The following is a 20,865-nucleotide window of genomic DNA, read 5'->3' as shown; positions in this document are numbered from 1 at the left end:
GAAAGACATCATAACTAGGAGACAAAGGAAGCAAGATCGTTAGAGGAAGATGGTTGCTAAGACTCTGCAGTGGACAGGTGAACATGGCGTAATGGGATGGTGCATCATTAAGTTGCAGAATGGCGCAAGGTGTCAGTTAGCTTATGATGTAAGGATGCTTCCAAGGCTAGAGGCACCCTGAGAAAGGTGAACACAAAGGAATGAGGGCCGAGTCAGCTCCACACAAAGCATACACAAGGGTCTAATGACTCCTCATGCACAGGGATGAGGTTGTGGCTGTGGACTGATCTCAGCCGCTCAGTGTGCCTCTACTTGAGATAAAGAATATACCTGTATTGTGAGGTGAGTTTTTGGGAGAGGTGCATATTGGCAGGAAATTTTCTTTTCTTTCTTTTTTCTTTTTTCAACTTTCTTTGGATTACTCTCTCTCTCTCTCTCTCTCTCTCTCTCTCTGTCTGTCTGTCTGTCTCTCTCTCTCTCTCTCTCTCTCTCTCTCTCTGTCTGTCTGTCTCTCTCTCTCTCTCTCTCTGTCTCTCTCTCTCTCTGTCTCTCTCTCTCTCTGTCTCTCTCTCTCTCTGTCTCTCTCTCTCTGTCTGTCTCTGTCTGTCTCTGTCTCTGTCTCTGTCTCTGTCTCTCTCTCTCTCTCTCTGTGTCTCTCTCTCTCTCTCTCTCTCTCTCTCTCTCTCTCTCTCTCTCTCTTCTGGGCATGGAATTTTCATTGCAGAAACTATTGTTCTGGGGTGTGAGCATTTCTACATCTGCTGGGACAAAGTAAAAAAAAAAAAAGATGCATACACTATGTGTTAAATGTGGTACCAAGGGTTTCCCTGCCTGTGACAGTGTGAATCAGCTGCCCTGAGCAACTTATCACCAATTCCTCCCTCCTGAACTCTACGATACCCTGACTACACAGATCATACCTACACAACACGCTTGTCTCCACCAGATTCCAGAAATCCAACCACACGAATAGTACCTGTAGCACTTTCCAAGGAACATAGATCGATTTAGCAAAGCTGAATTATCTCAAGTTCATGATCCATAAGCACATCGTGGGACCATATTCACAACAGAGCATCTTGGCTAGGAGATGCCAGTCAAGGAGACACTTTCTCCTTAACAACCCCTCTTGAATACCTGTCTCTATCTGCCCATGGCCATTTGCTTCCATAGAAGGTAGTGTTGAAGCAAGAGGAAGCAGGGAAAGAGACCAGAGAAAGGAAGAAGATAGATGGGCTAGGATGGCTTCTTTCCAAAGTGAGGGGCTGGTTTGGGAGGTGACAGACCTGCAGGCATGGGAGTGTGGGGCGGAGCCTGAGCTTCTGCTTCTGTCTTCCCAACAGGCGCAGGGATGATGCTGATGTGTCTGGTTCTTGGGCCACCCTCATCAGAGGGGCCCCAAATTTCCTTAGCTCTTGTCTTTGCCATGGATTACATGTCCTAAACCTTCATGGATTCTCAGTTGTCCCTGTGGCTTTCTAGTGAGTTCCCTAGTGTGTCTCCTGGTTTTTCAGTTTTGAGGAACCACAGCTGAACATTGGTGTGTCCTTACTGCTCAAGCCTACGTGCTGGGATCCTAATGTCCAACTCATAGCATTTGGTAGTGGAGCCTTTGAAATAAAATTAGGTCATTGGGGCCCTCATGGATGAGTTTAGTGACAAGTAACTGAGCAGATGGCTTAGTTGGCAAAGTGCTTGCTATGCAATCAGTAGACTCTGATCTTGAATCCTCAGCATTGATGTAAAAAAGCTGGAGTGGTGGCACTGGGGAGGCACAGACAGGAGGACCCCCAGAACCTGATGGCCAGCTAGTCCAGCTGAGTCAATGGGTCCCAGGTTCAGAGAGAAATATCTCAAAAAAAAAAAAAAAAGGTGGAAAGTGGCCAAGGAAGACACCTGATGTCAACCTCTCACCTTAACACACACATCCACATATACAAGAAGGAATGCAAGGCTTGGTAGCTTCCCCCCCACCCCTCAGCTGGTGAGATAAAAGGAAAATGCAAACCAGGAAAAGACTTTCACTAGACACTAGATCTGCCAGCACCGTCATCTCAGATGCACCAGCGTCTGTCTGTATACTGGCTTGTGTTATCAAATATCCACCCCCCCCCCCAGGCTCATGTGTTGAAGACTTGGTGTTTCAGCTGATGATATTATTTTGGATGTTTCTGGAAACGTTGGAAAGCAAGTTCTAGCTGGAGGATATGTGACAATTCTGAAGGTCACACCGAGTACTCAGGCACTTCCTTTCTCTCTGCGTCCTGTTGACCGTTGGGTAAAGAATTGCCATTGCCAAGTATACCCCACACCATGGCGTTCTGCCCTAGCCCATGGGGCCCAATGACCATGCAGTGAACGCTGTGCAGCTGTGAGACAAAAATAAATCTTTCTCCTTTAAGTTGCTCCCTTCAGTTTTTGTCCAGGTGCACTGTAGAAATGAATCTCTAGCAGAACCTTGAGAAAGAAATACTGCAGTTCAAGCCATGGTTTGATGTTCGTGTCTCTCTAAAATTCTTTCTGTAATACATTTCCCTTTGCTACAATACTAAGACCCGGAAACTTGAGGTTATGAGGGCTCCCCCTTTGTGAGTGACATTAACGCCTTTGCTTACAAAGGGCTTCCCACAGAGCTTTGCCATTTGGTCCCACCACCATGTGGGGACACAGTATTTAAGACATCATCTTGGAAGCTGAGACTAAATCCTCACCAGATACTCAACACATTGGAAGTTTGGTCTTGGATTTCCTAGGCTCCTAAAAAAAATGATAAACTGATTTAGACTATTACCAATTACCCAGCCTAAAGGACTTTGCTATAGCAGCAAGAACAGATGAGAAGGGCCAGGAGGCTTCTGCATAGTTATAATTGCAACTCGGATGGAATAAGTCAGAAGCCTTGAGTAAGCAATGGGTAACTGGAGTCACACAGAAGAAAATGTGAGTGACAGTCCAAGAAGGAGGGGTGGGCACCTGTGGGAAATTGAGTTTCAGGCTGCAGAAGATACGTTTAGTCAAAGCATGTGCTTTAGTTCTGAGGCTCTGGACAGGCAGGGATGTCAGGGGCCTATTTGGGGGCTTCATGCAGCTTAAAGGAATGAGCAACAACACTCACCAACAAAGAAATCAACCTCCGCTCTGGAAGAAGCCAGGTAGAGAGAATCCTCAAATGCGACCTCACCTTACAACAGAAAAGTCTAAAAAGACAAAATGGGGACATTAAATCGATTTGATAAGAATCCCCTAAGAGGTGGAAGAAAATGGAAATGTAAAAGGTGAACAAGTATATAGAGATGTTCATGAATAATAAGAAAAATGCAAATAAAAATAATAACAAAGTTCCATTTTACACTCCTGGGCATGGAATCTGGGCAGGGCTGTGTTTGAGTGGGGAAGGGCACCCCAGGCAGCCTTTGGTCTGCAGAAGGAGTGACAGCCTGTGCAGTCTGTCTGCGGAATGCTGATGCTAAAAGGAATTGAACACCCATAACTTGGAACCAGGTACCCTGCTCCCAATGGAACTGAGAATGAGAACACCCCAGTGTTATGGCACCCACAGGGTCTGCCACTAGAAGGGTGGAGAGTGAGATCAGCAGGACCAGTGGCTCAGAGAGCATGGAGAGCAGGTCTCAGAAAGTATACAGCTGTGCCGTCCTTCTAAGGCCCATGCTGGCATGGGGCGGGGGAAGGGAGGGGACCTGACCAACCCAGTAGAAGGTTTCTGCCGATCAGTGATGATATTACAAAGATTGTAAAAAAAAAAAAAAAAAACACTAAACAAAGGAGAGTCAGGTGGGGTGCTGTCTTAGTCAATGTTCTATTGCTGTGAAGAGACACATGACCACAACAACTCCTATAAGAAGACATTTAATAGGGGCTGGCCTATAGTTCATGGCGAGAAGCACGGTGGCATGCAGGAAGACATGGGGCTGGAGATGGAGCCGAGAGTCTACAAAAGGACCCTCAGGCAGCAGGAAGAGAGAGAGAGAGAGAGAGAGAGAGAGAGAGAGAGAGAGAGAGAGAGAGAGAGAGAGAGAGAGAGAGAGAGAGCGCGTCACACTGGGACTGCATTCTTTTCTTAAAATTTATTCACATTACATCCCAATTGTAATCTTTTCACCCTTATCTTCCTGTTCCCACCCTCCCCCCTCTTCCGCCTTCTTCCCCTCCCCTAGACCTCTGACAGGTGGGGTCCTCTTCTCCCATTGTCTGACTGCAGCCTATTAGGTCTCATCTGGATAGCCTGCATCTGCTTCCTCTGTGTTCTCGCAGGGCCTCTCTGCCAAGGGGCAGTGACCAAATTGCAGGCACCAGAGTTGGGCTTTTTAAACCTCAACACCCACCCCCAGTTACACACTTCCTCCAACAAGGCCACACCCCCTAATCTCTCTCAGGTATGGCCACTCCCTAATGACCAAGTATGCCCACATTTGACACTATATTTTTTAAATTTTTTATTAATTTATTCTTGTTACAGCTCAATGGTTATCCCATCCCTTGTATCCTCCCATTCTTCCCTCCCTCCCGTTTTCACCTTATTCCCCTCCCCTGTGACTATGCCTGAGGGGGGCTTCCTCAACCTGTATATGCTCATAGGGTATCAAGTCTCTTCTTGCTAACCTGCTATCCTTCCTCTGAGTGCCACCAGGTCACATTTGACACTATTAATGTCATTCCTATTCAAACCACCACAGGTGCCTAGCACTCCTGCTTAGGTGAGGGAGGAGGATCCCAACTTCAAGGATAGCCTGGGCTACATAGTGAGACCTTGACTTGGAAAAAATACAAAAGAAATACAAGTTAACAGCCAAACAAACAAACAAACAACCTGAAAAGACAAAAGGAAACCCTTCCAGCCCACTAGGTCAATCTCTCTCTTGCACTTCCACAGCATAGTGGCAGTGTCAACACCTTGCCTGTCAGTTCAGGGTAAGTGTAGTAAGGAACACAGAAGGTAGGGGCCTTCCCCAGAAAGACTTCCTTCCCCTGCACACTCTTCTGTTTCTGGAATGTCTCTGTTTTCTCACATGCACTCTTCTAGGGTGTAGATCGGTCCTCCTGAGAGAGGCTTTTGACTTGTGAGTGACTCCACCGAGTATTGCAACCACAGCAGGTGATGCTGTCATGGCAGGCAGGCAGCCTTCAGTATCTGTGGATTCAACCAATTGAGGATTGAAAGTATTTTAAGAAAGTCTCTGCAGTGAACATTTGCAGGCGCTTTCCTTATCATCATTCTCCAAGTAATATCGTAAATAACTGTTTATGCAGCAGTCGATTTGTGCTAGGTACTGTAAGGAAGCTAGAGATGGGTAGACTTCAATCATTATTCCTTAAACTTCTAAGCATATGGGAGGGTGTGGGCATCGGCAGCTGTGGGCACAGTGTGTGTTGTAGAAACATTTCCCTGCAGTTACCAGACAACGGCCTCTCTATTCCGAGGACCATCCCAGAACTGTTTTATCAGCCCAATCAGCTGTGAGGACTGGGCTTGCATTTGCTAATAGTCTAGATTGTAAAATTAGTGTTTTAGCATCTAGGTGATTCTGGTTATCTGTCAGATCTGGCCACTGAGGGACTAGTGATTTTCAATAGAGATGGCATGATCCAATCACTAACAGGGAAACCAACCAACCGACCTACCACACAATCACCCACCCACCAACCCATCTACCTACCACCTACCAGCCAACCACCAACCACAAAGAAATGTCTGACTTAGTTCCAGAACGATAAACTACAATCATCATGAATGGCCTGTGCATAAGGGACTCTACTGAGAATCATTGTCCCTGAGAAACTCCTCTATCCATGTAATCATTTGGATGTTTATTAATGTACAACTTTCCCTTTTGCTTCTTGGGAAATCCTGGTGTGGATCATTAGACTTTATGTTAGGGTTCTGCTTCAGTCTGCCTACCTCTGATATCATTGCTTACTTGCCATGGGGGCGTGGCCCTGCCCAGGGCTATATAAAAGGACAAACTCTCCTCATGGTCTCTTTCTACTCCCCTTTACACTCTCTCTCTCTCTCTCTCTCTCTCTCTCTCTCTCTCTCTCTCTCTCTCTCTCTCTCTCTCCTCTTCCTTACTCTCTCTCTCCCTCTCTACCTTCTCTCTTCTTCTTATTCTTCCTGTCTCTGTCTCTCTCTCTGGGGTACCCCTTCCCCCTCTCCTTCTCCCCCCATGCTCATTTAATAAACTCCTCTATAACATAATATCTGCTATCTGGTACCTTATTATCTGATTGTCTTATATTTTATATCTTTATTTCAATCATAAAACTTTATGTTTAATTTTTTCCACATTTATTTATGTATTTAATTAGGGAACGCACACATGGCACAGCACACTCAAAGGCCAGATGACAACTTGTGAGAGTTGGTTCCCTCATTCCACGTGTGAGTTCCACGGTTGAATTTAGGTAGTCAGACTTTGTGCAAACACTCTTGTCTGCTGAGCCATCTTGCTGGCCCAGACTTTGTCATTTTAGCAAGTGCCCTTGGCCTTCTGCTGCTGCAGGCTCCACGCTGATGAATTCAGCCAAAACATATCCAAGAAACTTGGGAAAGATTTGTGTCTGTGCTGAACATGCACAGACTTCTCTTTCTCTTTCCACAGTCTAACAGCCATTTGCACAATGTGTACGTTGTATCTGGTACTCTAAGTCATCTGGAGATGCTTCCTAGGATGTGACAGGATGTGTCAGTGATGTATGTAAATAAAGTGCCACCTCAGGTGTCTTGGGACTGATGCCTTCCAGATACAAAGGGATATGGCTGTGCAAGCCTGCCCGAGCTATGGCTGTGAGACAAAAAGAACTTCCCTTCCTCTGATAAAGAAAGGGGTCTCCTATATTGTCTTGGGGACCCTTCTCCCACTGCTGACTCTGGCTGGCAGTGTTTCTGGGAAAAAGCAGGTGCATTTTGGACAGACCCTTTGTCTTTGCTCACTAGTACTTGTCCTCGAGTTTTGAAAGTCCCTTGGTGCTCATTCATATGCTTTTATATGCAGTGACAACTCTGTTACTTGTCCCATGCATCTCCTTTTTCAGTGTTATGTTCCCTGGAGCAGCATATGACACCCTTTGTCTACAGATCCTCCAATCATGGATGTGACACAGAGGAGGATTGGATGTTGTCACATACAAGCTGGCTGCCAAGATGCTCTTTATCTAGCCCTTGGCTTTGCAGCAAGCACTCTGGGTTGATCCCTTTCTCATCAGCCCTCCCATATGACACTAGGAGACCTCCGTTCTCTTTTGGGGCCAGAGACTATTCCGAGTTCCTTTTGGAGTCATTCTCAAGAACATGTGACCTCATGTGAGCTGAGATACTCAATGTGTATGAGAGATAAAGGGCTGCATCCTTACCTCAAATAGGCAAAAGACATGCAACACCCTAATTAAGGAGAAAAATGCCAGAGACCTATGTACAAGTATTAATAATAGTAGTAGTATCAGTAGTAGTAGCCATAGCAGCAGCAGCAACAGTAGTAGCAGTATTATTATTAGTAGCATTAGTATTAGTATTAGTATTACTAGTAGTAGTAGTAAGTAATAAAATCATAGCCTTTTGCCTGGCAAGGGTGAGAGATTATTAATTGAGTGCATTGACCATGAGGGGGGCTATGAAAACAGACATTCCTGTAAGTGGAAATGGTGAGTCGGTCCAGGAAAATCTTATTGGATCTATCGAAGTTTTCAAGGGACACATTACTGAATAAGCAATTCCAGTTCTAGCAATTTGCTTTACAGAGCTAGTCACAAAAGAATACAAATGTGTGGGGGTACAGAATCTACAGCAGTGCTCCTCATAGCCAGGAAACACCAGGAAGCTGTTCATGTCCACCAGCAGATAGCAGGCAGACTGCTCTGGCACCTGGACTCCTTGCAGTTTCTGCTGAGAGTGAGGGTAGACTTGTGTAGACATATGGAAAGATCTCTGTATCGTTAAAAGCAAAAAACATCTTATGTTAATTAAATAACAAAGCTTGCTCATCTTGCTTAAGTCTCTTGAGAGGTGACAATGTGTGTGGATGCTTTGATTTGTGTCCTGTAATGCTGTGCCGGTTTCTCCACTCTTTTGGACATCAGATCCTTTGTTTTTAAAACGGAAGTCATAACAACCACTCTGTAACGGTCTTACCTTGTGTTAAAGAGATCCTGTGGGGCTCAGTGGGAAGCATTGCCTCGAATGTATGAGTCTTGGCCTTGATCCGCACAATGCACAAAGCGAGGCATCCTGATGCAGGCCTTCGATCCCTCCCAGCGCTTGGGAGGTAAATTAGGTAGATCAGAGGTTCAAAGTCATCTGTAGCCACATATCGAATTGGAGGCTAGCCTGGGCTACCTGAGATTCTGTATACAAAACAACAGAACAAAGCACTGTGTCTACAATCTTTAGTGCAATGTGGAATTCATTCAGTCATAGTTTCTGCCTTTTTTGAAGGCAGAATTAAAGTGGTATAAACGTAGGTCTGTATGTGAAGTAAGGCTGGATCAAGCCCTTATCTATCTCTGTTGGCTGAATTTTCTAGATCATCCTGACCGTTTCCCCTGGAGTCTATATGTCAGGGAGTCTACAGTTTGCGCTGGGAAGTGAGGACATGTAGAGACACACTTAGCCCGCCTTTGTCTAATTCAGCCCAAACTCACTTGCTACCTATCTTTCTGAGCTATTGTTGGATGCCTTTAAGGCAGAAATTTAACGAAAACTCTATTTTAGTGCCCAGCGTGTAAATCCTGTCTTGAATTTGGAAGGTAATGAGAGTGAGTTTTCATCAGGCAGGGGCGTCCTGTGATGATTTAGCATGAGACTGGTTCTACAAAGGAATTATTTGCTTTTGCCCCACCCCCAGTTCTCACTTTTATCTTCCCAGTTTCTACTAGACACGAGAAGAGAGAATGTTCATTTTCCTTTTCCCTCCAACAAAGTCAAAGCGGGCGCAGCATCAGCAAGCGTTGAGCTGTATCAACACCAGGGCTTCCATAGGGGATGGCGGAGACTGCGGCAAACAGGAACCCACGCTGCCTTAGAGTGAGCAGCTGAGCCCGAACCAGGATACCACGAGGAACCAGAAGCCGCTTGCTGTCCCTCTGTCTAACTTGTTAAGAAAGGCTGGTTTTTTTTCTTTTGTTTTTGTTTCTTTTGGTTTTTTGTTTTTGTTTTTGTTTTTGTTTTTTTTCAGTGACGGCAGCTCTCCTTCCAAATATGAAAACCCAACATACCACAGGCTCAGGGAGACGCATCTGTGCCACGTGTGGCCCAAGGACCTCGATCTCGGCTTCTTCATCAAGAGTACATGAGAAAAGAATGCCAAGAGAGAATGCTTGCTATGCCAGTGTGGGGACGTGAGTTTAGAGCTCCTGTGCCCGCTTGAGACCTGATATGACACTGCATATCTGCAGCTCTGGTGCTAGGGTCAGAGGGACAGAGATCAGCAGTCCTCAGGGAGTTGCTGGCCCCATTTTCTAGGCAAAAGAGTGAGTTTCAGGTTCAGTGAGACACCCTTGCTTAAAAGAAAGAAAGAAAGAAAGAAAGAAAGAAAGAAAGAAAGAAAGAAAGAAAAGAAAAGAAAAGAAAAGGTCCATGGATGCCATTGGGCTTTACGAGTGCCACACAAAGGAACACACTCTCCCTTAGTTACTAACCCATCCCCGCCCCCAAAAAATACTGAGAGAGGGAGCTGTGAGCCAGGTTCTGCTCAGTAAACAGATGGTGTTTTAAATAAGCACAAGTGAGAAGCATTTATATTAAAGAAGGGGACCACAAAAATGGGGTAGGGCGGTGGGATGGTGTGGTGATAGGAACATGGTGGGATGGTGAGAATATGGTGGGATGGTGGGAATATGGTGGGATGGTGGGAATATGGTGGGAACACAATGGCTGGCAGGAACGTGGAAGACAGCACAGTGGAGAGTGAGGCCATAGCATTGCTATCTCTGTGCTCTATGTCAACTTGACACAAGGTCATCCGAGAGGAGGGACACTCAACTGAGAAAAATGTCTTCATAAGGTAGGGCTGTAGGGCACTTTCTTAATTAGTTATTGATGGGGAGGCCCAGACCATTGCGGGGGGGTACCATCCCTGGCCTGGTGGTTCTGGGTTCTGTAAGAAAGTAGGCTGAGCAAGCCATGTGGAGCAAGCCAGTAAGCAGCACCCCTCCATGGCCTCTGCATCTGCTCCTGCCTTCAGGTTCCTGCCCTGTTTGAGTTCCTGTCCTGGCTTCCTTCAATGATGGCCTACAATGTGGAAGTGTAAGCCAAATAAACCCTTTGTCCCTAACTTAATATTGGACACGATGTTTCATCACAGCAATAGAAACCCTAGCTAAGGCCTCCAAAAGGAAGCAGAGTTACACAGAGCATGTAAGCTTCTTTGGGCTGACAAAGGAACAGGAAACAGGGAGCACAACTGACTGGCAGTTCCCCCAAAGACTGATTCATTCCAGTGAGTTCCGTGCCACCCAAGCAGTGCTGGGCATACAGTAGATGCTCAGTAAATCCTTCCCGAAAGAATAAGATGCTTGGGCAGCACATGACATGCATATGATAAGTCTCAATATGAAACTGTTTTGCCATCTTCTAGGGGACTAGACCTCTCCAGGCTGTGAGCAACTGAGTGAGAAGGGCCTGGGTGGAAGAGCTACATCTGGGTACCGCTCTGGGATTTCCTGGCTCAGAGAGCAAAGCAAAAAGCCTCTTTCCACGGCTGCTTCCTTCTCACCAGCTGGAAATAACTGTGGGAACAGGGGGCTTGTGTCTGTGCATATTTCTCACTTGGCAAATCAGCAAGCAGTTGGATTAGAGGATTAGGCCTCAAATGAAGGGCTAATGGCATCTGTGAGATGCTTCCCAGAGGATGAGGAGCAGGTGGCAGGGTCCTTGCTAAGCTGCAGTTTCCTAAGGCAGGTCCCAGGCCTTTGTCCTGGAAAAGCCTGGGGAGAGAGCAGGAGTGTACGGGCTGGTTTTGGGTCAACCTGACACAAACAAGAGTCATCAGAGAGGAAGGAGCCTTGGATAAGGAAATGTCTCCATGAGAGTCATCTGTAAAGCATTTTCACAATTAGTAATCAGTGGGGGGAGAGCCCAGTCCATTGCGTGTAGGGCCGCATCCCTGGGTCGGTGGTCCTGAGTCCTATAAGAAAGCAGGCTGATGAGGTCATGAGGAGCAAGCCAGTAAGCAGCATTCTTTCATGGCCTTTGCATCAGCTTCTGCCTTCCGGTTCCAGCCCTATTTGAGTTCCTGCCCTGGCTTTCTTCAGTGCTTGACAGCAACACATAAGTTTAAACTAAATAAACCCTTTCCTCCCAACTTGCTTTTTGGTCTTGGTATTTCATTGCAGAAATAGAAGGCCTAACTAAGACAAGGAGGCACTCACCCTCTTTTGTTCAGTCACAGCTGGCTTGATCTATGCACTGATAACCAGAGCAAACCCAGGGGCTTGTTTGGAGTTAATCAATGCTTAACAAATGGGTACTATGGACCAGTCTTGTCCTAGGTGGGGAAGGCAGGCCAATGCCTGGCAGGGGCCCTTTTTTTCCCTTCACTTAAGTTTACAGTGTGTACATCAAAGGCCCAGAAAGCTTCTTAAAATGCAGATTTTAGGATTCTGTGCCTGCATATTCTGACATGATAGGTCTGAGGTGGGAATCAAGAATCCATGGTGTGTGTGTGTGTGTGTGTGTGTGTGTGTGTGTGTGTGTGTGTGTGTCTCACACACACACACATATATATGTGATTGTGCTTGCCTATGCAGGCACATGTAGAGGCCAGAGGTTGGTGTCAGGTGTCACCTTCTGTCATTCTCTACTATATTTGTTGAGGCATGGTCTTGCAAAGAACACAGAGCTGGCTTTTTTTTTTTTTTTTTTTTTGGCTAGTTTGGCCAGCCAGCCTCAGGGAAGCATCTGTTCTGGCCCCAGCTCTGGGGTTACAGGTGCATACCACTATGACCTGGTTTTTAAAAGTGGGTGCTAGGGATTCTCTCTCTCTCTCTCTCTCTCTCTCTCTCTCTCTCTCTCTCTCTCTCTCTCTCTCTCTTTATGGAGGACAGCTCAGGTGTCTTTCTTAATCATTTTCTACCTTTGTGAGGCAGGGACTCTCTCTTTTACCTAGATCTTGCCAGTCTGGCTATGTCTACCTCAAGTGTTGGGGTTATAAATTGGCTCTTATTCCTGAGTATTTCATGCGGATTCTAGATATTGAATTTAGGCTCCCCAGGATCTCATGGAAAACACTGCTAAATGAGCCACCTCCCCAGCATTGACCTCAAACTTTTGACCATCCTGTCTCCATCTCCTTAATTCTGGAGTTACAGGCATGTGTCACCATGCCTGACACGAATAGGTTGTGCTTTTTCTTTTTTGGATGTTGTTTGGTTTTATTGGGGACTGAGCCTAGAGTTTAAGTACTCTGCCACTGGTTTCCATCCCTAGCATTCCTTTTAGTTTTTGAGACAGGATCTTATGTTACTTGGGCTGAACTTGAGCTCACTTGTACCTCAGACAGGCCTCAAACTTTTAATCCCCTTGGCTTAACCTCCAGAGTACTGAGATCACAAGTGCATTCCATTATGGCTGCATGAATCTGCATTTTCTTAAAGCAAGCATCTTTGATGCTTCTGATGCAGCTAGCTCTAGCCATGACCTGAGGACCATCTGGTCTACCAGGATCTGTACCTATTTAGAAAGACAATTGTACCAGACTCTCTTAAACTGGAATCATGCTTTGCCTTAGGGATTCCAGTGAGGCATAAAAGGAGAAGAGTTTAGCCTAGAAAGCAGCTTAGCTGATGAAGCATTTGCCTAGTATTTGTGAGGCCCTGGGTGTGATTTCCAGTACTGGAAAAGAATGATAGTAGAAGAAAAAAAAAAAACCAAAATGGCAGAAAAGGAGGGGGGACACCCCCTCCTCTGTGCATTTTCAAAATTATTCTTGAAAAATTACCAAGGAAGGTTTTGTGCTGGAGATCTGTATGCCATCTTTCAGAAAGGCCAGCCCAGCCAGTTTCCTGTCACTATGGGAAGAAACCTCTTCTCCAATTGGATACCCAGTGAGTGGCTGGCAAGAAGGCCCTGCTGTTTCAAAAGTTAATAACACTGAAAACAAAGGTGCTAATCTTTAATTATTGCACGCGGTGTGACCATCTCTTTATAGAGGGCTATGGGGAACAGCAGGTTCAAGGCCCTATTTCAGGCTCTCGGGGTGTGCCTGTATTGAATGAAGTGGCAAGCAGAATTGCTCCTACCATTTCGTTATTATTTCCTTTTGTTAAATTTCTTTCCAAATACAAGAGGTAAGATTAGGAGAAATTAAATGCACACATGATACAACTCCATGCTTGTGATAGATCACGAAAGAGGCCCAGTGTTTGCCTTTCCCCGACTGGGGAAAGTTTAATACGCTTCCAGTTCTCCCTTGTAAGAATGTAAGTCCTCCTTCATACCACGTGACCCACAGGGTATCATACCTATGCTTTGCCCTGCACGGTTTTCAGAGGTGCTGGTCATGTCGGCTCAGTATAGGTGACGCCCTGGAACTGTGCAGCCTGCATAACTTTATGTTGCATCCAAAGACATCCAAACAACCCCGAGACTGTTCTAGGCTTTTGATTGTGTAACCAGGAAGCACACCTATTTTATTGTTATCAATAATACAGTGCTGAAAATTCAGACAAATGAAACGCCCCCAGAGACCCTAAGTATTCATATTTCTAATCATACTGAGCATACGTTCTCCACTGCACAAGTGCCAATTTGTATTATTCTGAGTTCCACTGAAATTGGCCCAAGCCCCTGGGGCACTTCTTGCCTAGTTTCACTTGTTACTTTGGGATAATTGGTTTAAAACTGATTACTCGGTCACTAATTATGGGGCCTATTGACAGTGTATTTCAGCTTAGAGAAGCAATTAAAAAGTTCACCCTAATTAATCAGGGGTAATTAACAGGTCTTAAATTTTGTCAAGAGATTAATTATCAAGAAATCCAGAACAAATCAATGTGTGTTCCAGGGGGGTGAGCGAGGACTCAGGCAAGGGGTTTGGAGGGTATCTGGCTTGTTCATTCATTCACTTAACAAACGTTTACTGGCCACGTACATGGTGTCAACCCTGAGTTAAGGTGCGATGTCACAATCTAGGTGCCGTACTTACATGCTTTAGTTCACTAAATCTTTACACCGGGACTGGGATGATGGCTCAGTCAGGAAGTGCTTACTGTGCAAACCATGAGGACCTAGCTTGGATCCTCAGCACCCGCACAAAAATCTGGACATATCATCATGTGCTTTGGGGAGGTGGAGACAGGCAGAGCTCCTAGGCTTGCTGGCTAGACACCAGCCTAAGTGACAGTGTTGACATTGGGAAGGCAGAGGCAGGAGGACCCTGGGGACTCTGACCAGCTAGTATAGCCAATTGGTGAACTCCAGGTTTAGTAAGAGACCTTGTCTCAAAAACTAAGACAGAGAGCAGTTGAGGAAAAGAGCCAACACTGACTTCTGGCTTCTCTATGCACATTCACACACAGAAGAAACAGACACATAAAATTTGCCTAAGCAGCTTATTATTCCTCTTGATAGCGTGCTGCCGCGAGAACTCTCAAGCTTTGTAGCATTTTTCATGTCGTCTTAACACCATACTAATCTAACCCCATCTAATCTGAGGGGAACTCGAGGAAGGGAAAGGTCACCCTCAAGGAGGAACCAGAGCGGTTCCAGCCATAAGGGTTGGTGGCAAAATAATCAGAGCCGCCTCTTCCTGTGTGAGCGCTAAGTGACTGTGAGTGTGCGACCATCTGCAGCTGAGCTGCCTCAGTTTCTACTATGTAAACAGCTAAGAGACATGGTCTTATAAAAGAACCAAAAACCAAACCCCCTCCCCCCAAAAAAACTCTCAGAAAAGCCAGGTAGAAGCTAGGGCTCCAATCGTGCGCCCCCAGGTTCTCCTGGCTGCTCTCTCTCTGTCTCTGATTCATGGTTCCACTTGCTCATTATTACTCAGGATGCTGTCTGCCCTCCTTGTTCATTACACCACCTTTGGCTCTAGGAAGTGGACCCCTTGAGTGAAGTTTGGCCACATTTCGTCCTGTGTCTACTGTGCGTGGGCCGGTGGTACTTTATTCCAACAGGTATAAAGCCGTCCCATCCCCTCCCTATAGCAGGAGTATCTCAGCTGGAAGATTCAAATTATTAAATTCTGAGAGAACAAAAAAGAACCCAACTCAGAACAACAGGAAAACTAACCAGGAAGCCATTCCACCTAAGCACAGTGTATCTTATCGCTTGCTACCTCGCTGCAAGAATGCGTTGTGGACCTTTCTCCTGGAGCTCTTTGACCAGCCGGTCTAGCCAGTAGATGAACTCCAAGTTCAGTGACAGACCCTGTCTCAAAAATACAATGGGGAGCAGTAGAGGAGACATGACATGTCAGCCTCCGGTCTCCACAGCTGCACACACATGTGGAGGCCAGAGGTTGATGCCAGATGTCGTCCTCCAACACGTCCATCTAATTTTTAGAAAGGGTCTCTCTCTGAACCTGGAGCTCACTGCTTCTGCTAGACTGGTTGGCCACTGAGGCCCCAGGATCTGCCTGTCACCGCACCCATATCCCACCCAGTGCACGGCGTACCCGACTTTTACACAGGGTCTGGGATCCTAACCCTGGTCCCCGTGCTTTCTTGGTGAACACTTTACCCCCAGGAGCTGTTTTCCTAGCCTGAGCTTTCTAAGATGCAACTCTGACTGTTGCTTCTTCACAGGAGCCTCACAGTGCTTCCCTGGCTGTTATATTAAACCACGTGCTCTTAGCAGGTTCTGCAGAAAGCAGCATTTACGATGTAGTTCAGCATGAACCATGCCTGTTAAGAGGTACCCTTGGGGATCCTACCTCGTGAAAGGGAGAAGAGAGTCGAGATACAAGATACAGAGGGTGGAGGTGTGAAATGAGCCCACAGCAGCTTCAGCTACTCCCCGAGGAGCTCTGAACTTAAGGCAGAGCATCACAGCTCTGTGGGTTGTGTCAACTCTTCACTCTCATTGTATACGAGGTGGCTCCTGACGCAAGTGGCATCAGGTGAGGCTGCAGCCAGGGCCATGCCGGAGGGGCCTGACAGCTAAAGGCTGGACCATACATGCCCAGCATTAAGAGTGAACATTTCCTCCTTGAAAGGGGTCTGAGGGTACAGCACTGTTGCAACCTGCCTACTGTCTGCCCTCTTCAGTCTCATTTAAAAACCATTCTATTATTTATTATCTACCCTTTCAGGTACACACCTCTTCTTTCCAGCTTCCCAATTCACCGCATGCCTTCCCTCCGTGGGACCTTTGTGTACATTGTTCCTTCAGTCTAGAATATTCTTTTCTGCATTCCCCACTTCCCTGTTTCTCATCTAGACACTCCAACTAATTCTTCAGGGTTCTGTCCCAGTGCAACTCTCCCTGATGAGCTGTCCTGACCTTCTGCCTAGCCTAGGATCCCTGATGCACACTTTCAGAGCTTAGGTACCCGCTAGTTTTGGCTTGCAAGTGAAGGGCACATGCAGAGGCACCTTCTTCCTGGAAGTTGTGTGTAGAAGGGGACAGGTGAGCTGGCTTGATGGGAGTAGAGTCAGAGAACAGAGTCCAGTATGTAGAGGGCGGACTTTCCTCAACATTTAATTTAGAGATTTGGAGACTCTGCTGTTTTCTTATGATATTCTGGGACTAGAACTTGAAGGGAGAGGTGGGTACCAAATTCAGAGTGAGGAGCATCAAATGAAGTATAAATTGAGGAGAATAAACTCCAGAGTATTTGTTGGCTACCCCTCTTTTTTTTTTAAAGATATATTTATTTATTAAGTATACAGTGCTCTGTCTGCATATATGTACACCTGCAGGCCAGAAAAGGGCATCAGATCACATTATAGATGGTTGTGAGCCACCATGTGGTTGCTGGGAATTGAACTCAGGACCTCTGGAAGAGCAGGCAGCACTCTTAACCACTGAGCTATCTCTCCAGCCCACTTTACCAGGGGCTCTTCTTCTTCATAGTAAGTGGAGGAGAGCCACAGTCTGGCATTACTGAATAGCTCTAAAGCAAGAACCACATCATTGCCTTTTGCTAAATATTATTTGAACAGCTCTATGTTGTTTTTGCTTGCCAGATCTCCCTAATCTTCCTCTAAGCTCTGGAAGGAGGGAGCTATCTTTTTTTCTTTGCTAGTGAGATGTACAGGGGTAAAGTAATTGGCTCACAACTATAGTTGTAATTAGGAGCAGGGCTAGGCTCAAAGGCACGGCTGCCTGATAAACAGAACTCCCACAACAGCAGAGTGAGCATCCAGCTTCTTTGACCTTGGTACTTGAACCTTCCCAAGGGGCCAGAGCTCTGGCCCAAGTCCCTGTTTCTCAGTGGTTTTGAGCCCTGGCTAAGGTTGCTAAGCCTCTGTCCCCATCCCCCCCATGCTGCTTTCCCTTCCTGCCAGCCTGGCCTGATCAAGTCCCAGCATGCCTCAGGCTATGGCTTGCCTGAGTTATGACATAACTCTCCTGAAATTTTCCCTGTAAAGGGAAAGGGGCCAATCCGGTGTGAGTTATTCTTATTGTAAGCTCCCCAAAGCCAGGGCCCTTATATGATTTATCTTAGTATAACCTACACTACTAGGGGCAGGGTCTGGCACACAGCATGCAATAAATGTTTATAGAATTGACTAGAGTTTTCAGAGAGATGGGTGACCAAGCATTCTCTCTCTCTCTCTCTCTCTCTCTCTCTCTCTCTCTCTCTCTCTCTCTCTCTCTCACACACACACACACACACACACACACACACACACACATACACACACACACAGACACACATACACACATACACACACACACAGATACACACACACACACACACACAGACACACACAGACACACACACACACACACATGCTTTGTGCTTAGTGTATAAGACTGTGATCTTTCTCTTGCTCTGACATGTTCTATGTGTAGCCTCATCACTCATTTTAATTACATTATTGTGGACTCTATTTGGCCTTTGGCTATTTCTGAGACCAAATTAGAAAATTTAAAAACAGCCATCTTTCTTACCAGAGAACTTAGTGCAGCACACTGACTACCCTGGGGTGGGGAGCTGGGATTCAGGGGTGTGGGTGTGGGATTTATTTTCTGTAGCTGTTTCCTTTATTCTGTTTGCATTTGTCTTTTACCCATGTGCATGTATTATATTCTCAAAAAATAAAAATAGAAACATCCGAGACAAAAAAAAAATATAACCACACTGCTTCCAACACCACCCTGACTTACATAAAAAGCTTTTATAACTGGGTTAGTGAGAGATTAAAGTCGGGGCCTGTTCTGGACATGTTTACAGGTCCCCAGGGACATATTGTCATCACCTTGAGGGGAAAGGAGATGGCACAGGGTCAGATGAACCTAACGGCATGGTCCTTCTCCAGGGACAATTCCCTGTGCTGACCTTCAGTCCTCATTTACTGAGTCTCCCCTCTGGGTGGGTGACAGACCCTGCAAGGATTAGGGGAAGTAAGCTCAGAAATCTTCTCAGCACGATGAAATCTGTCCCTTCATTCTCAGGCTCAAGTAGAAGTGATTAAAACAGAGCAGTGGCTCAAGGGGCACGGCCCTGACGGTGGCTCCAAGTTCTGTTACGTTTCTTTCTAAGTGGTAGGGTCATTGGCATCTGGTCCCCAGACTCTGTGGCAGCTGTTTGGAGCCTCTGAGATAAACCCAGAGGAGGATCAGGGCCTCCAAGGTGGACTGGGAACTCACAGCAGCTAATGAGCTCGCCGTGGCTTTCTTCTGAGTCTAGGATATTCCTGGAGGGATTAATTTTTATCAAATGACTTCTTAATGAGACCAGGCTTACCTCCAAATTTGGAGACCTTAAAGCTCCTGAAATTTAAAGCTAATCACCAGGCTGGCTGGCTTTGAATGTGAGGAGTTCACACAACCAGAGGCTCAGAAGACAGCAAGGGAGGGACAGCTAGGAGCCAGCAAAGTGGCAAGTACAAGTTTGAAATTCAGCAAACGCCTTATTACCGTGTTCTGCAGAAGGTGTGAAGGTCTGAAAATAGGGTGCAGGGAGCTGGATCTGGCTTACAGATGTGTTTCATCGAGCCCACAAATCATTTTAAATCTAGGGAGATTTCACGTGTGAAGTTCTGCTCAAGTGACAGTCTCTGGGACTGCCCTTCGTGATGAGCTATGTGCTCCAGGTTGCCAGAAGTCTCTGCCTCTCCCTTCATGGGACAGCTATGTGACATGTTCTGTTACCTGCCCGCTTCTTGTGGACATTCGAGTCGTAGTACCTCCACCTTTGATGAAGCCATATTCATGCTTAAAAATGACAAGATGAAAGGAGTATTTTGAAAAGTTGGGCATCATCTTGCAAAGTTTGGGATGATTTGACTGACAGGCCCTATGGGGATAGTCCTCCACCCCACCTCTGTTCAGGTTCAGAGTCCCTAGGACGCAGCTCTACTGAGCTAATGGTACCTTTTTTTTTTTGAGCCTCGCATTGGAAAGACCCTAAGTCTGACCCAAATCATCTCCTGGTACTCCCCACGCCTATATTGTCTTCTCCTCTTGTCTTAGTTTTATTTCTGTTGTTGTGATAAAAATATCCTGACCAAAAGTACTTAAGAGAAGAAAGGCCCACAACTTCAGGTTACAGCCCACCATTTTAAGAAAGTCAAGGCAGAGGAGACTCGAGCAATCCAATTATAAAAACTAAACAATCACACTGTACAGTCCCAGTTCTTACTTTCTTTTCTTTTCTTTTTTCTTCTTTTTTTTCAAGACAGGGTTTCTCTGTGTAGCCTTGGCTGTCCTAGACTCCCTTTGTAGACCAGGCTGGCCTCGAACTCATAGCAATCTGCCTCCCGAGTGCTAGGATTAAAGGCGTGTGCCACCATACCCGGCTCAGTCCCAGTTCTTAAACAATGGGTCATTGTTTAAGTTGCAAAAAGGCTGTTCCATAGTCAAAATTTTCTGAATGTGCAACAACTCAAAATTAAATCAAAATCAAGCACATAACAAATCCTGGATGTTTTTACCGTGTCATGTGACTTCACTGCAGCGTGGTTTTGAGCACACAGCAGTTTCTCCGCACTGCAGATGCTGTCATGCCATTCCCTGTTGATGGTTGCTGCCAAACACACCTTGGCTAAGCCGTGAGACGATTGGGCATCGCGAGGTGCAGTGATTCTCCTGTGTACTCAACGCACACAAGACACATAGTTAGTTGTTTAGTTAAGGAAAATGAAGCCGTTTAATAATTTCTCAGGGTCATCCTCAACATGGAAGTGTAACATTAGAATAACTGGGTGGGACTGTGGTCTAATGTTTGATTTTTAAAATTGTTGTTTGACTTGCTAATGAGTTTCCCTAAAATTCATTGTTTTATGAATTTGAGATTAAAATCAGGACTTATTCTCAAAAAAAAAATCTGAAATTGCCTTAAACTTACTTCTGTCATTTTGTGCTATAGGTTCATGCAAAACAGCATCTTCTTTCTTTCTTTCTTTCTTTCTTTCTTTCTTATTTTTCTTTTTATATATTTTTTTATAATTTGTTCATATTACATCTTGATTGTTAGCTCTTCCCCTATTTCCTCCCATTCTTCCCTCCCTCCCACTACCCCCCTTCTCCCCTCCCCTATGTCTGTGATTGAGGGAGACCTCCTCCCCCTATATATGCTCTAAGAGTGAGATCTGACTCTCACACGAACTCTGGTGCCCCTTTTCTGATCACGTCCCCTGGATGGGGAGGCCTGGCGGCACTCAGAGGAAGGATAGTAAGTTACCAAGAAGAGACTCTTTCTTATTTTTCAAGACAAGGCTTCTCTGTGTAGCTCTGGCTGTTCT

At 45.8% G+C, this 20,865-nt stretch overlaps 1 long non-coding RNA gene across 1 annotated transcript; it reads right to left on the bottom strand.

Moving 5' to 3' along the window:
• Positions 1–5,056: 5,056 nt before the first annotated feature.
• Positions 5,057–20,534, bottom strand: LOC311592439. The gene is made up of 3 exons (XR_014777411.1): positions 20,056–20,534; positions 8,144–8,355; positions 5,057–5,149 (listed from the first exon to the last, which is right to left on the bottom strand). It is a non-coding gene; the product is annotated as an uncharacterized lncRNA (long non-coding RNA).
• Positions 20,535–20,865: the final 331 nt, after the last annotated feature.

Source organism: Acomys minous (genome assembly GCF_964271855.1).
Source record: "Acomys minous genome assembly, chromosome: 2".
NCBI classification, from domain to species: domain Eukaryota; kingdom Metazoa; phylum Chordata; class Mammalia; order Rodentia; family Muridae; genus Acomys; species Acomys minous.
This window is presented reverse-complemented; position numbering and strand designations above follow the sequence as displayed.